This window comes from Vicugna pacos, chromosome 10 (assembly GCF_048564905.1).
Source record: "Vicugna pacos chromosome 10, VicPac4, whole genome shotgun sequence".
Classification (NCBI taxonomy): Eukaryota; Metazoa; Chordata; class Mammalia; order Artiodactyla; family Camelidae; genus Vicugna; species Vicugna pacos.
The window spans coordinates 2,710,735-2,724,634 of NC_132996.1; the positions used below are offsets into that span (position 1 = coordinate 2,710,735).

Below are 13,900 nucleotides of genomic sequence, written 5' to 3' on the forward strand. Positions count from 1 at the left end.
CCTCAAGGTGGGTATTTCCCGTTATCTTTCAACCAGGCTCCATCCAGTATGTCTCCACTGGGTGGGTAATTCCCCCCATTCTCTTTCAACTGGAGGGCCAGTTACCTGGAAACACCGCCAAATAAAACTCAGGATCATCAACCAATATGGGAGATCCGAGAACCAGGAGAGACTCACCCAAATTCATCTGGACTCCCCGAGGAGGTGGACGGGCACAAAGGGCCAATTGCTGGTAACAAGGCTCCGGTTCCTCGGAGAGTTCAGTTGGAGAGAAGTCTGCCGTGGGTCCCTTCATGGTGTCCAAAACTGTTGACTGAAATACATGTGCAGCCTAAAAGTTAAGAGTTATGTTTTACTTGGTTGCAGTATTTTCATTCACATTGTAGTATTTTCGTCCACAGACTGATTATGGATAATCTGCAACCTTGGAAAGCAGCCGAGATGGAATTACTGCAGGTATCTTCTACTTTAAAAAGCCGTGTGCTAACATAAACATGGAGGAAGCATACATTTGGATTTCGTGGTGTAGGGAAGGGTTTCTGCACATTACAGGAGAAGGCAAGGCAGAATTCCTCTTCTTTGTGGGTAGGGACATAAGTTCACTTTTCTTTACTGTAGTGGTTTATGAGAAGTGTTTATGGTTATTAACCAACATTGACAAAAGGTGGCACACATTGCATTTAAGAGCTGGCCGGCTGCAAACTTCTGTATTGGACAGGCGGATTTCACAGGCAAGTGGTCAGGTGGATGGGAAAAAGATGGAGCCCAGGCCTGGGCCAGATTCAGGTTTAAATCGCCATTTCCTCACTATAGGGCCTTGGACTAGAATGTAACCTCTCTTAACCTGTTGGTGAATCTGTGAATTGGGCATGGTAATATTCATTTCTTCCTGGGATTGTTGTTCGTTGTAAAGAATATTACAGCGCACATGAAGCACTTAACACACTGGCACTTAGCAGTGTTCACTGTGTGCGGCCACCCCGCTTGGCGTGTGTCAGAGCCGTAACGGCAGCATGTGTTTGTTGACGATGCACTGGTAGCCCCTTGAATAGGTTATGAATTTGGTGATTTCCTTTAATCCTTGTAAATCTGTGTGCCATGGGCAGTTATTTTCATGGACAGATGAGTAATCTCAGGGTAAAGAAGACTGTGCAATTTGCCCAAAGTAATACCATAATTTTGGGTACAGGGGCCTCTGTTCAGCATGGGCCCCTGGGCCTTCTGCCCTCTCCGTTCAGCACCAGAGCCAGATGTGGGGTCGGCTGTCTCCCAGCCCAGAATACCCAGCAGGCAGCAAGACAAACCTGGCCCTGTGCTGCTTGAGCAAAAACTCTGGAGGGGAGGCAGTTACAAAAGGTATAAACATAAAAACAGACGACTGCAAATTGTGATCAGCTCTGAGAAGGAAAGGAACACGTCTCGCCGTGCAGAGCTGGGAGATTTCCCGTCGGGGCTGCTCTGGGGGCGTTCATCTCAGCTAAGCAAGCTCTGCTGCTGCACCAAGGCAGGAAGGCAGGGCGCGTGTGAACAGGTAGACTGGGCCTCGATGATCATACACATTCCCAATTAAGCGGCAGCTCTCACGGGCACTTACCTACTAAACAGATGTCAGCCACAATCATCACGCATTTTGCTTGGTAGTTTTATTGGCCCCACCTGTGAGATGAGGTCATTGAAGCTGGGGAGTTTGCTGCATGCCCGTGATCACCTTGGAAATATCCCCCACCGGTCTTTCAACTTAGACTGGTGTGGTTGTCATGTCCCAGCCCTGTGAATGGCATCTTGTAGCTTCTCCCAAGTGGCCCAAATGACTGACGTTGATTTTCTTAATTCTTAGGAAATGGTATGTGACAATAGGAGAAAAAGGTAGTAAGAAATTATTTGGAAAACTTGAAAAAAATCCAATTCTTCCCCAACTGGGGGGGTGTACCCTGTGTCACTCACCCCACTCACTGCCTGGCACCTCCTCCCTGCCGACTCCGTGTTCAGAAGCCACTCTGAGCCTTTGAGGAACATTTCGCCTCATGACACTGTTGACTAGGACCTGCGACCTCTCTGTCCCTGGTTAACTCTCTCTTCCAAGCCATTTAAATTTTATGCAGGCTTCTCCGCTCAGATGTAAGAGAAGCCTCTTTAAACGTCTTGATGCATCTCCTTAATGAAGATCTTGAGAAGGAAACATAGCCAAAACCTGGGAGATATGCACATAATGACCGTAAACTCAGCACTTCGTGAAGTTCAGAATCAGAGGGGTGGTTGACTCAGGAAAGGCTTTTTAAGGTAGAAAGGGGAAAGTGTAAGGACACAGGCTGTGTGAGCCTGAATCATCTCGGTCCCAGCCAGCAAGGCACCTGCGTTCAGGATGCTGTGTGGGGAGTGCAGAGTTCTCACAAAGAAAGTTGTGGGATGGGAGGGAGGACAGTTACGTTCTTTACTGGGGAAAGAAAAATTGGGCTGAGCATTTCCTGGTTGAACAAGAGGATTGTGACATGATGTGCTTGTATTTTGGAGAGAAGGGTTTTGTGGGGACAGGCCTAGGAGAACGCTCTCTGGATGGGGCGTCAGCAAAACAGGGAACAACAGAGAATCTGGCCGACCCCAGAGCCCCTGCTGGGGGAAAGGCTGCCCGCCAATTCGACCTCGGGGGCTGCTTCTGTCCCTTAGCTGGGGCCTCAGAGCTCCCTTCACAACCCAGTCCTGTTGTTACAAGGAAAAATACGTGGGACATAAGAAGGGCTGTGTCCCAGGCTTTGGTTGAGCCCTTGGGATGTGCCTTGCCAGATGTTGGTCCTTGGCTTCATGCAAGAAAGAATTCAAGAGCAAGCCAGTGTTGAGTAAAGGTAGATTTATTCAGAGAGATACATTGAAAGGCAAGAGAAACTCCACGAGGTGTGGGGATTTGATGCTCAGATCAAAAGTATGTTCACAATGCACAGACAGTGTGTGAGCCTTCTCTGAAGAAGGAGAGAGAGGGGTGGCCGTGAGGCGGCGCTGTGTTTCTGGTTTTCATGGGCTTGGCCGTTTCATATGCTAATAAGTAGAAGGACGAGCCTAAGGGCAAGGGGATGGAATTCCCAGGGAGTTGGCCATTTCCCACACTGTGACCTTTTGTGGCTAGCCTTGGGACTGCCATGGTGCCTGGGGGCGTGTTATTCACCATGTTACTATTACAATGGGTGTATAATGAAGCTCAAGATCTGCTAGAAGTTAAATCTCTCCATCCTGAGCCTCAAGGGATATTGGGGGTTGAAACCTTCACCATTTTGATGTTAATTGCTGTGGCCTTTCTTGAATGGCTTGCTCTGCCCCCTTCCATCCTGTCTCACTGTGATGACACAGAGAGAGCAAAGGCTGGGCCCTGCCTCTGCTCCTGCATTTAACAGGGTGAGGGGTTGGGTGGGCTGAGGATGACTCTGAGTGGTGGGAAGGATGTTTCAGATTTTCACACGTGGGACATGAGGACCTTCCAGCAGCCACCGCAGATTTATCTCACGGGCATTATCGCTTGTGTCACTCATCTTTTTCTATTTTTCTTATTTTTTTAAGTATTTAATCTAAATTTAGTATCAGGTTTTTTAGGAAAGAAATTTCTCTTTTTCTTTTCTTTGGGGCTCTTTTGGGGAGTAGGTAATTATGTGTATTTATCTATTAGTGGAGGCCCTGGGGCTTGACCCCAGGACCCCGTGCATGCTAAGCTCAATCACTGAGCTCTACCACCCGCCCCATCATCTTTTTCTTTTTGCTTTAGCTGCCAAGAATCTTACAGCTGAATTTCTAGTTGGCGTTTAACACTTACCCTGACTTCATGGCATCCGTTTTTATGACTTTACCTCCCCCTGGTTTCATGTAAGTATTGAATCTCCATTTTTTCTTCACTCTCACTTTTGCCTTTTTGTTGCTACTGTTGTTAAGCTGTGTTTAAAAAATTGTTTAATTTCTCTTTTAGCAGGTAGCTGAAAGTAAATAAATATGTAAACAAACATCACACTTAAATGCATTTATACATTCTAAGCTGTTTATTAGTTACTTAAAAACCGAATTGAATACTAAAGTGATAACGCTTTTAAATTATTTTTTAATTTTTTATAAAGATATAGCTGATTTACAATATGATATGTTTCAGGTGTAAAATAGATGTTCCATTTATAGTTATTGTAAAACATTGTCTGTATTCCATGTGTTGTAAGATACATCCCTGTAGCGTGTTTACGTTACATATAGCAGTTTGTATAAGAAAATTGGGTATCGCAGAGTTTGGGGCATGGCTGTGTCTGAACCAGGTTCTCGGTTCCCCTGCCTGTCAGAGACCAAGCCCTCACTCCTGTCTGCAGGGGAGCGAGTGGAGGCAGCTCTCATCAGCGCTGGCACCACCCTCTGAGTAGCAGTGACAGCAGTGACTGTGGACATGCAAAGTGTTGTTCCAGGAGCTTTACATGCATTTTTTCATTTCTTATTTAAAGCCCTCTTGTGAGGAATCGTTTTATGTTTTTAATGAATAGTACACTTTATTTTTATTTTGACAGACATCAAACTTCTGGAAAAGGAGTAGTACAATGAACACTTATAAACACTTCACCTAAAAGGGCAGTATTTGTCCTTTTGTGTCTGGCTTATTTTAGCATACTTTTTCAAGGATCATCTATGTTGTAGCCTGAAACATTAATTTATTCTTTTGGTTTAATAATATCTTTTTTCTTTTTTCTTTGTTTGTGGTCTATTTAAAAATAGTTTCATTGAAGTCTAGTCAGTTTATAATGTTGCATCAATTTCTTGTTTACAGCACAACTCTTCAGTTATATAGGAAAATTCATGTAATCATTTTCATATTCTTTTTCAACATAAGTTACTATAAGATATTAAATATATTTCCCTGTGCTATACAGTATAAACTTGCTGTTTATTCTATACATAGTTAGTATCTGCAAATCTTGAACTCCCAATTTATCCCTTCCCTCACCCTCTTCCCTCTGGTAATCATAGTTTGCTTTCTATGTCTCTGTGCCTGTTTCTGTTCTGTAGATGTTTGTCTTTTTTTGTTTTGTTTTGTTTTCTTTCTTTTAGATTCCAGATATGACCGATCTCGTATGGTATTTTTCTGTATCTTTCTGGCTTACTTCTCTTAGAATGGCATTCTCCAGGTCCATTCATGCTGCTGCAAATGGCATTATTTTATTATTTTTTATGGCTGAGTAGTAGTCTATGGTATATATATATTACAACCTCTTTATCCAGTCATCTGTCATTGGACATTTAGGTTGTTTCCATGTCTTGGCTATTGTAAGTAGTGCTGCTGTGAACATTGGGGTGCAGGTGTCTTTTTGAATTAGGGTTCTTTCTGGATATATGCCCAGGAGTGGGATTGCTGTGTCATATGGGAAGTCAATTTTTTGTCTTTTGGGGAATCTCCATAATGTTTTCCACAATGGCTCCACCAAACTGCATTCCCAGCACAGTGTAGAGGGTTCCCTATTCTCCACAGCCTCTCCAGCATTTATTGTTTGTGAACTTCTGAATGATGGCTATTCTGACTGGTGAGAGGTGATACTTGACTGTAGTTTTGATTTGCATTTCTCTAATAATGATATTGAGCCTTTTTTCATGTGCCTATTGGCCATTTGTATGTTTTCATTGGAGAAATGCTTGTTTAGGTCTTCTGCCCATTTTTGGATTGAATTGTTTGTTTTTCTTTCTTATCAAGTGTAAAAGCTGTTTATATACTCTGGGAATTAAGCCCTTGTCAGTCTCATTCATTGCAAATATTTTCTCCCATTCCATAGGTTGTCTTTTTGTTTTGCTTATTAATTCCTTTGCTGTGCAAAAGCTTGTAAGTTTAATTAGATCCCACTTGTATATTTTGCTTGTATTTCTATTGCTTGAGTAGACTGCTCTAGGAGAACATTGCTGAGATGTATGTCAGATGTTTTGCCTACGTTTTTTCTAAGAGGTTTATAGTGTCTTATCTACATGTTTAAGTCTTTAAGGCATTTTGAGTTTATTATTGTGTATGCTGTGTGGGAGTAGTCTAACTTCATTGATTTACATGCAGCTGTCCAGTTTTCCCTACACCATTTGCTGAAGAGGCTATCTTTAATCCATTGTATTTTCTCAGCTCCTTTGTCAAAGATTCAATGACCAAAAGTTTGTGGGACAATTCTTGATAATTTTCTTTATCCATTCATTGATGGATGGATATTGTTTGTAACTTTTGGCTACTCTGAATGATACTGCTATGAATATAGATGTGCAGTTTTTGTGAGAATATGTTTTCATTCTGTTGGCTGTACAGTTGGCCCGCCACTTCTGTAGTTTCCTCTTCATGGATCCAGATGGCTGATTGTAAAGAGACTCGAACATCCTTGGATTATGGAATCAGGGGTGGTGGGTTCCTGAAACCAACCTCCCGAGGACACTGAGGGATGACACTATATGTAGGAGTAGAATTGCTTAGCCATATGATAACTCAAGCCTTTTGAGGAAACGCCAGACTTTTCCAAAGAAGCTGCACCATTGCCCCTTTCCACCAGCTGCATATGAGGGTTTCCATTTCTCTGCCTCCTGACCGACACTTTCTATTGTCCATGTTTTGATTTTAACCATCGTAGTGGGTGTAAAATGAGATCTCATTTTGATTTTGATTTGGCTAGTGATGCTGAGCATCTTTTCATATGCTTATTGGCCAATTGTGTATCTATTTAAATCCTTGGCAAATTTAAAAATTGGGTAGATTTTCTTTGTATTGTTCAGTTGTAAGCATTTGTTTTTTATCCTGGATACTAGTCTCCTATTAGATATATGCTTTGCAAAATTTTTCTCCTATTCTGCAGATTGTCGTTTCACATTACTTTTTTTAAACATTAAAACAATTTCTTTATAGGGGAGGTAATTAGATTTTTTCTTTTTTTTTTTTTTTTTTTTTTTTTTTGCCAAGCACGCACTCTATCACTTGAGCTACCCCTTTCCCCTTTCATTTCACTTTCTTGATGATGTCCTTTGTAACAAATGGTTTTAATTTTCATAAAGTCCAGTTTATCTTTTTTTTATCACTTCTGCTGTTGTATTATATCAAGGAAAACATAGCCTATCCTAGGACCACAAAGATTTATACTATGTCTTCTTTTAGAAAGTTTATAGGTTGAATTCTTACGTTTCTGTCTGTGATCCATTTTGAATTAATTATTCTTTGTTATATACAATAGGGGGTTCCAGATTCCAGATTCATTCTTTTGCCTGCAGATACCCAGGTGTCCCTGCATCATTCGTTGAATAGACTATACTTTCAATGGAGTGTTGTTGGCAGCCTTGTGGAAAACTGACTGTAAATGTAAGTTTCCCCCCCTCGATTTTTTATTGTGTCTCATAGATTTATGTATCCAAACATATGCCAGTACCATAATGACTTGAGTACTATAGATTTGTAGTAAACTTTAAAGTGAGTCCTCCAACTTTGCTCTGCTTTTTCAAGATTGTTTTGGCTGACCTGAGTCCCTTGCACATCCATATGAATTTTTGGATCAGTTTTCCAATTTTTGCAAAGAAGTCAGCTGGAATTTTCATAGGGATTGCATCGAATTTGTACATCACTTTGGGGAGTCTTAATATTTTTAACAGTATTGTCTACCATTCCATGAACATGGGTTGTCTTCCATATATGTAATTATTTTAAAAATTTTTTCGGTGATACTTCAAAATTTTTAATGTAATCTTGTAAATTTTTGTTAAATGTATCTCCCATTTTATTTTTAATGCTGTTGTAAATGGAAAGACTGAGGTTCTTAAGGGTGGGACTAAATATCAATTTGTTTATTTCTAGGATTCCTACACAGCAAATACACTAAGTATATATTTGCTACATAAATCTATCCAGAACTATTCCCTTTCCGGTGTTATAAGAAACCAAGACCCAGGTTAAGCAACCTGAACACCTGTGTGGAAGTGAAAAATGAGACCCTTGGGTGGGACTTTGTGCAGATGATACTGAGAGCTTAATTAGGATGGCTGCATCTTAATTTCTTTTAAACAATCCTTTCAGTGTATATACTCAGATACATTAAGAACATGCCCTTTTGATGTGCAGAGGAGCTAAGACTATCATTTTCAAATAATTCCTAGTGAGAATGTTGTAATTGAAACCCAATTTACATCAATCTTTGAAGATTTATGTTTCAGGAGCTTTGACTAAAGAACACCTGTCTTTATTCAATAAGGACAACTAAATGCTCAAGCAACATGTAAGAGTTTGAGCAAACTGCCCCCGCCCCGTAGTGCTGGGTGGCTGCAGCTGTAACTGGAGTCCGCGCTTACCTCTCAAAATACGCTTGTGCTGATCTGCTCAAAGGGGTTCGTCCAACAGTTTGTCAGTAGTCTGTTGGACAAAGCCATAAAACATTGATTTAAGGTTGCTAGAATGCAATATATTCTTATTAATACTAAGTAAGCACATAATGAGTGCTTACTCTATGTTGGGAATTGTCCCTCAGACTCACATGAATTTTATTTCTCTGAAAACCTCACATATTTCCTTGTTATTCCCACTTTACAGATAAGGAGACTGAGGATTAAGTCTTCTCTCTTTTGGGGGGATCTCATTATCAATGACTGGGAGTTGTAAGGAAAAAGATATTGATTCATCCTGAGAAAACATTTTCCTGAGAGTCAGCATTGAAGAGGTTGACCACTGAAGAGGGTGATAATTGTTCGAGTGAGACAAGCCCTGGGTTGTACGGAGTCAGCATCCCTGTCTGGACACGGCACGTGTAGAGCTACGTGGTGGGTGAGGCGGCGCGGCCGCGCAGGGAACGCGGATGCCGGGCCGTAGGGCTGTGCTCAGGCCCGGTAGGACTTTCTCCTAAGGGCAGTGGACCGTCATTGACAGATTTTAAGTAGGGGAGTTGGGTGCTCTTGGAGACCACTTTTGTGTTTGTTGAATGCTTGCAAACATTTACTAGGCTCGGCAGGAGGTGATGTGGTGAGTCAGAGTAGGGTGCTGCGAGGTGTAGCAGTGTTCAATTCTCAAGTGGTTTTCAGTCCCAGGTTTGTGGCTCAGTAGCCATGTCACTTTGGATGACGCACTCAAGGAAGTGAAACAATTTAAGTAATCAATTGAAGCAGTGATGTACCCAATTCCCAGGACAGCTGTGGAGATCCAGTGAGATAACTTGTGCAGAGTGTGAAGCGTGGTCCGCAGCACAGAGTCAGTGCTGAGTGAGTGCCAGTGAGTACCTGGTAGGTCAGGTGTGGGTGGTGGGGCTCGGTGACTGAGGAAATCTGGGCCCTGAAGGAGGGGTCCAGTCACATCTGTGAGTGATGGGCCTGAGCTGGGAGAGGGAGGGAGACCTTGCCCCCCGACCAGGTGCCCTGGGCAGGACAGCTATGGGAGGAGCACCGTGAAGTCAGCTCTGTGCACGTGGAGTTGGAGGTGCCCTTGAGACATCTAAGTGCAGGGTCACGAGCTCACAGAGGAGGTCTTGGCCCGGGCTGTGCATTTTCCTATAATCTAAACCCCTGAGGACGCCGAGGTATTGATCACTGAATGTGAAGACATACTTTACAGGACAAGTGATTAGTAGTATCATCTCTGTCATCAAAGCTCACGTCTCTTTATTCATCACTCACTTTGCTAATTGGGTACTTACAGAGCTCACTTCACCGTCCTCCCCTGGGCTCAGGCTCCACAGAAAAGAGCTGGTGAGTCTCCCTCTTTTCCAGAAGAGGACACATTTAGCTGGTAGCCTTCTCTACCTCTCCAGACTTAGAATTTTAATTTGTTGTTTTAATTCTATTTTCTGTTGGCCATCTCCTGACAGGAGAGACGTTTTACCTCATGGTCATGTATCAATTAGCTGTTACTGAGAATTGCTGATCTGATCCATAGTGTATGTATTCTATTAACTTTGTAGAGTACTTATCATGTTTCTGTCTTTGCCCTTAAATTTTGTTCGCCCCTTCAAGGTTCTATCCTATTTGGGGCCTTATTTTTTTTTTAATTAAAAAATGTCTGTTAGTAGTTAAGAAAACAAAAGCAAAGAAAAAATGCACATGATACCTAAATTTAGAAAATATCTATTGTGTTTTCTGTCTCGCCAATGGAGGGTTCTAGAATCTCGTGAAAACCTTCATTACACAAGTTCCTTAAAATGCTGATTAAGAAATAAAACCTTCCTTCCTCATCTTTCAAGCTGCACAGCTAATTTTCAAGAAAGTGAGGGGAAATCCTCAGAAGGCAAGTCAAACCAGAAAGCAGGGATTCTGGGAGATAAGCGAGCCTTAGAAGCCCTGGGGTGCCGGTTGGCTCCTGAACTGAGTTTCAGTTGCCCTGGCGGGAGGGCAGGAGGTGAGCCCGAGGCCTCTCACACTGGGAGTTGGATGGCTCATCCTATGTAAGGCCAAGCACATCCTGAGAAGCCTGTGTAGTAAATGGTGAATTAGAAAGAAAAAAATCATTCCTCAAGTCAAGAAATTAAGGAAAGTCAATTTTTTTGGTAGCGGGGAATAATAACACATCCAAAGTAGTAATTTAGTTTAAAGCTGTTATGGTAGAAGAGTGACCACAAACTCCTGGCAGAAAATCACAGCTCCTCCCGGAATGAGGAGTTGTGTTTTGAATGAGTCAGTGAACAACCATTCCGAAAAAGGCCTCCAGAGTCTTCTGGATCAAGATACTGGACCCAAACACCTCCCTTTCATGGTCTCATTTAAATAACCAGAAAGGTTTTAAAGGAAAGAAGCCATAATTATAGTTCTATTTATTGACATTAGTATATTCTAGGAATTCAGAGGTGACTATGGAGTTGTCTCCTCTTGTATGGACCCTACTTTCTGTTTCACATAGTTGGGGAGCTGGTTTGGAGGGAGGTTTTAGTCTGTTGCAATTATCCAGGAAAGGAAATTAAGAAAGCAGTGAAGGGTGGCTGACATTTTTAGCTGAGGACAGTCCTGTTCAGTTGGCTTTTAATTGCAGGCTCGATGAGTTTTCACTGGAGGGAATTGATCTTACAGAGGATGGACTTAACTCAGGCCTCTTCAGAATGGACAAGTGAACCTGGAGAAAGACAGTCAAGTCTGTGCAGACTTTAAAATTCACGTGAACGTGCTGTATCCCTGAGCCAAAGATAGGACAAGTAGGCAGCACTTCTTGAGGACAGAGGAGTGGTTTTTAAGGTTCTTCAAGAATGAATCCCAGGGAACCGAGATGGCCAGTTGTCAAAATGTGACTTTGCTCTTTGGAAGTGTGCCCACCAAAGGTATTGTCCTTTTATAGGTTTTCCTTTCTCTTAAATACATGTCAGGTGATGAGGACGTGGGCACAAGCATTTGACACCTTGTTGAGGTGACTTTGGGTACCTGCCTAGAAGCGCGGGCACAGCTGCGGCTGCGTCATGCATCTTGCCACCCACCCCGTTCCCCGGCTCCGTGATCTCGGCAGAGTGGCTCCTTGATGACCTGTCCGTCTCCTTTGTGACATTGTAACCCACCAAAGACCGGAGCGTATTACCTTGGCTTTGTTCTTTTCCATCCTTCTCTTCTAATGGACTGATAGTGGACCCAGTTATGTTAGCAGATGGTTTACAAGTAGGGCTCTCAGTACAAACATTGTAATCCGCGCTGTGTGATCTAGAGAAGAAAGTTACACTCTTTCCAAATTGTTTTGATGCACTTATGTGGGAAAATGGTGTACGTTTGAATATCTGTTTTCTCTCTGAATCATCATGGCTAGAGATGAATGTGGGTAGACATGGAATGTGTTTTCTATATTTGAACTGTATGGTCCCCTAAATTCTCCCCAGCTTTTTAAAGTCATCATTGGAGTGCTGCCTCTAGAGTGCCCCAAAGCATCCACCACTGCCGGCTCTTCGGACACTGTGAGTTCCCAAGTTGGAGAAGGCTGCTGGCTGGTGAGGCATTCTCTGGCACATCTCTGGTTGGCTGATGTGAGCTTAGCACCCAAGACTTTCAGACAGTAGCTAACCAAAATCACGTCCATTTCTGGAACACTCATGGAGGATTTTACACCTATGCTAGTGGCATATGTTATTTCAATTAGTTTTCCCAACAATCATAATTAGATTTTATCACTGTATTAAAAAGGAAACTGTCAAAGCGAGTGACGTGCAGACTTTGGACTGGAACACGGGTCTTTCTGATCCCTGACTCTGTTCCCTCCCAGGCCTATCCTTCCAGATGTCCAGGAGACTCTTCCTCTGTCTTGAGTTTCCCACTGATGTTACCACTCTCTTTGTTTCTAGGACAGGAAAACAAGTCTAAACTTACTTTCCAGTTGGAAATGGAATGGAGGGTTAGCGTTGGAAGCCGGGAGAGTCTGTCCTGTGATGAAGTGGTCTCCGAGCCACTTCCAGTGGAACGTCACGTCCCTGTCTGGGCCCCTTGCACAGCCTGTGCACAGGTGACATGGCAGATGTGCCTAGCAGTCCTCCCGGACAGGGCAGTGGGTTGGAAATGAGTTTGGGGATTAGGTTTCATTTCATAGGTTTCTGAGGGACTTGGCCTGGCACTTCGAGTGGGAGCATTCCCTGTCCCACAGACTCGTGCTCTGGGCCCGTGCAGACCTGACGTGGCCTCAGCCTGAGGCTCAGGGCCCATGGTGATGAGGAGCATTTTAGTCCAGGGTCTGCCGGATGCTCTGACAATTCTGGGCCATGGGACTTTGTCCAGGATGATAATAATACCTCCCCGAGTTTCAGATTTCCTTGCCTGTGAGCCAGGGAAGTAATATTTCTGAGATGATTGTAATGATTCAGTAACGGGTGCAGCGTGTGCTGGCAGGTAGCTGGTGTTTAAGGAGCAGAAGTCGCAGTCACTCTGTCAGCCTCTCACTGTGCGCTCTGTGCTTTGAGAGGTTGTGTTTGGTGAAAGTCCCGCCCAAATCCTAGGGTCTAAAGGAAGTGTTGTTCCTTTACTTTCCCTTTCTTTTGATCCTTCCCTTTTCTGCGTCTCATGTGTAGGGAGCAGATTCCTCTGTTTCAGGGAATACGGGCCTTTCTAGTAAAAGGACAGGCGGAACGCGGAGAGGTGGGGCCCGGAGGGGGTCTGGAGCGTCTGCACAGCGCTGCTTCCCTGCGTTTTTGCATCCGGTCCCATCAGTGCACTAAGTCAGCCTTCCTCTTCCTTCCTGTGCATCGGGTCTCTATTTTAAGGGAAAACATTTTTTACGGGTCTTTTTTCACTTACGTGTTTCGTTCAGATGCTTGTTGCTTTTCTCCCTGTGCTTCAGCGTTCCGAGGAGAGAATTCAGCAGTGCAGCCTCCTCTCCGAGCTCTATGAGTTGATCGGCTTCCACTGCAAGTCCGCCTCCTTCAAGCGGGTGGCCCCCGTGCGGCGCGCTGGCCCCGGCATCCCGGAGCCTGGCGGGAAGGCCTGCTACCGAATCCTCCTGCAGACGCTTCCTGGCTAGCCTGTCGCTGGACCTGCAGGACTTCAGCAAAGGTGTTGGAACTAAAACATTGCTTCAGTCCGATTAACCATGCCTTGTTTTGGCCCTGCTGTCCTGTCTCATCAGGGTGAATTGTGATTCGTGTAGAACAGGACACAGCAGACTTTTTCCTGTCAAGGGCTTGGGAGGAAATATTTCAGGGTCTGCAAACCTCCTGATCTCTGGTGCAGCTGCTCAACTCTGCTGTTCAGACACCAGAGCAGCCGGACAGTCCACACACACATAGAGCTTTATTCACAGCTGTGGATGGGGCTGGATTGGGTGTATGAACTGCAGTTTGTACCCACAGCCTCCTCACTAGTGACACCTGCACCAGAGAGTACATTTGTGACAATGGGTGAACCTAAACTGACACGTCATCATCACCCAGAGCCCATAATTGACACTAGGATTTACACTTGGTGGTGTGCACTCTGTGAGTTTAGACAGATGTGCAATGACATGTATCCACCA

The 13,900-nt window shown here is 43.8% G+C and overlaps 1 long non-coding RNA gene across 1 annotated transcript; it reads left to right on the forward strand.

Annotated features, from left to right (window-relative positions):
• Window positions 1-390: 390 nt before the first annotated feature.
• LOC116279489 (uncharacterized) lies at window positions 391-13,460 on the forward strand. The gene is made up of 5 exons (XR_012076915.1): window positions 391-456; window positions 3,749-3,846; window positions 7,197-7,321; window positions 12,243-12,400; window positions 13,229-13,460. It is a non-coding gene; the product is annotated as an uncharacterized lncRNA (long non-coding RNA).
• Window positions 13,461-13,900: the final 440 nt, after the last annotated feature.